This window comes from Triplophysa rosa, linkage group LG6 (genome assembly GCF_024868665.1).
Source record: "Triplophysa rosa linkage group LG6, Trosa_1v2, whole genome shotgun sequence".
NCBI lineage: Eukaryota > Metazoa > Chordata > Actinopteri > Cypriniformes > Nemacheilidae > Triplophysa > Triplophysa rosa.
The window spans coordinates 22,003,172-22,006,223 of NC_079895.1; the positions used below are offsets into that span (position 1 = coordinate 22,003,172).

The following is a 3,052-nucleotide window of genomic DNA, read 5'->3' on the forward strand; positions in this document are numbered from 1 at the left end:
CATTGAGTCTGAAGTCTAATACTCAGGGTTGCATTACAGGGAAAGGATGTTGAGAAAGCTGCATAATAAAAATAAAATGTAAGGTATCAGTAAATGTACTGTATAAGTAAATTCTGAGCAACTATTGTATTGCTGCTTTTCGATCACTTGCGGCAAAGGTAATTTAAAGCACACACAGAGGGTATCACATTACCATCTGAAATTGGAGGAGGCATTATTAATTCATGAAAGTGGGTCCTCTGAATGACTAACCTACCAGGTCTTTCTTAGACATAGGCTTCTTTGTGTTGAAAACAATTTTGATCAAACCAAAACCAAGATTTTGCACATGTAAAGGCATTTAGTTTGTTCAGCTGTGCTTTACTCCCCCGAGGATCAAAGAAGCTTTGTGTAATATTGTTTGCCATCCTATTCAAGTTTATGTCTTGAACAATGAACTATTCCTTAGAGTGTAGGAGGTACTAACCTCATTTTTCTTTTTGTTCTGCATCTTTTTCAGCCTGAAGATGGTATCAACATTGTCAACTTCTCCTATTTCACAGGACACGTTACCTCATGATGCTCCCTGTATAAATATGTTCTCTGTCTGAGTTTGGCATATTTAGAGCTTCAAACCGACTCCTGGACATCGGCTAGAAGACCAAAATACAAAATGGTAATATAACAAAGAATGTTTAATCTAAAATCCAGAATTGTGAAATCTAGTCTACATTTTAATGATGAATGTGAAAATGCTGATGTTTTTTATTCTGCAGCGTGAGTGCATTTCCATCCATGTTGGCCAAGCCGGAGCGCAGATTGGTAATGCGTGTTGGGAGCTCTACTGTCTGGAGCATGGCATACAGCCAGATGGACAGATGCCCAGTGATAAGACAATAGGAGGAGGAGATGATTCCTTCAACACGTTCTTCAGTGAGACGGCTTCAGGAAAACATGTTCCACGTGCCATCTTTGTGGATCTGGAACCCACCGTGATTGGTATGTGATTTATGGATACAAATGTGAATGCCACAATAATAATACTATAAAGTGAAAATTCATGATTCACAAAAGACGATTCAGATTGAATATGTTCTGCGTTCTATGCATAGATGAGGTGCGATCAGGCACTTATCGTCAGCTCTTTCACCCTGAGCAACTCATCACTGGTAAAGAGGACGCTGCTAACAACTATGCCAGAGGACATTACACCATTGGCAAGGAGATCATTGATTCAGTCCTGGATCGAATCCGCAAACTGGTAATATTTCATTTGTACTGAATTATAATCAATCAGTGACTGTAACTTGTTAACCAAGGGTTAAAAAAGACAATTTTTTGCTAAGCTCTCTTTGCCCCTCTCTTCCAGAGTGATCAGTGCACTGGTCTCCAAGGTTTCCTGGTGTTCCACAGCTTTGGTGGTGGTACTGGCTCTGGCTTCACCTCCCTTCTGATGGAGCGTCTCTCTGTTGACTATGGCAAGAAGTCCAAACTTGAGTTTGCCATCTATCCTGCTCCTCAAGTGTCTACAGCAGTGGTGGAGCCCTACAACTCCATTCTGACCACCCACACCACTCTGGAGCACTCCGACTGCGCCTTCATGGTAGACAACGAAGCCATCTATGACATCTGCCGTAAAAACATGGACATTGACCGTCCCACTTACACCAACCTCAACAGGCTCATTGGCCAGGTAGTGTCCTCCATTACAGCCTCGCTGAGATTCGATGGAGCTCTCAATGTGGATCTCACCGAGTTCCAGACCAACTTGGTGCCCTACCCACGTATTCATTTCCCTCTAGCAACATACGCTCCGGTGATCTCTGCTGAGAAGGCTTACCATGAGCAGATGTCTGTGGCTGACATAACAAATGCCTGCTTTGAACCATCCAATCAGATGGTAAAGTGTGATCCACGACAAGGTAAATAAATGGCCTGATGTCTTCTCTACCGTGGAGACGTGGTGCCCAAAGATGTCAACTCCGCCATTGCTGCCATTAAGACCAAACGCACCATTCAGTTTGTGGACTGGTGCCCCACTGGTTTCAAAGTGGGCATCAACTACCAGCCCCCAACTGTGGTACCTGGTGGAGATCTGGCTAAAGTTCAGAGGGCTGTGTGCATGCTGAGCAACACTACAGCCATCGCTGAGGCATGGGCTCGACTAGATCACAAGTTTGATCTGATGTATGCCAAGAGAGCCTTTGTGCACTGGTATGTGGGAGAGGGCATGGAGGAAGGAGAATTTTCAGAGGCCCGAGAAGATTTGGCAGCTTTGGAGAAGGATTATGAAGAAGTGGGCACAGACAGCATTGCGGAAGATGATGAAGATGGAGTGGAATTTTAAATATTTTTTTAACATCTCAGGGTAATCTGCTATCATTTTTATTTGCTAATGCTGTAACTTAGATTTTGTCTTCCATTTTTTATATTTCATGCTAAAGTTGGACCTTTAAAAGGTAAAAACTGGTATAATGACATAAAGGGAATTATGGGTTGTACTAAGTAGCCAAATTATTATAAGATCTATCTAAAATGATTTTCTTGTCTGCTTTCTATTTATGAAATGTCATGTTACCCATTTACATCTGTACGTGGTTGCACATGAAAGTGATGTAAAGACCTACACTGAGCACAACACTGAGCATTTTTTACCACATCACCCCTCACCCATAGTGTCTGTCTATCCGGCACAAACATTTCTACCTGCTGTTTACCCATGATTCAGCTGTCTGTACATGTCCAAGGGCATCAGTGTGATAAGTATTGTCATTCACTATCACTGTACCACTGAAATTAAAGTCTAATGACAATAAGGCCTGTGTGTTTGCCTCTTTCTGTATAATGTCTGTAGAAACTGACAAATAGAAAATGTCTGTACTCGTAATGCCTTTTCAAATGCTTTTCAGTATTTTTAAAAGGATACTTCACACAAACATAAAAGTTCTGTCATCAAAACCTGTATACGAGTCTTCTATTGGAAAAAATATATTTTGAGAAATGTCTTAGTGGTTTTGCGTCCATACAATGGAAGTCAATGTGGGTCATGTAGTTTGGTTACCAACATTGTTCA

The 3,052-nt window shown here is 41.6% G+C and overlaps 1 pseudogene; it reads left to right on the plus strand.

Moving 5' to 3' along the window:
- Positions 1–618: 618 nt before the first annotated feature.
- LOC130555621 (tubulin alpha-1A chain-like) lies at positions 619–2,838 on the plus strand (annotated as a pseudogene).
- Positions 2,839–3,052: the final 214 nt, after the last annotated feature.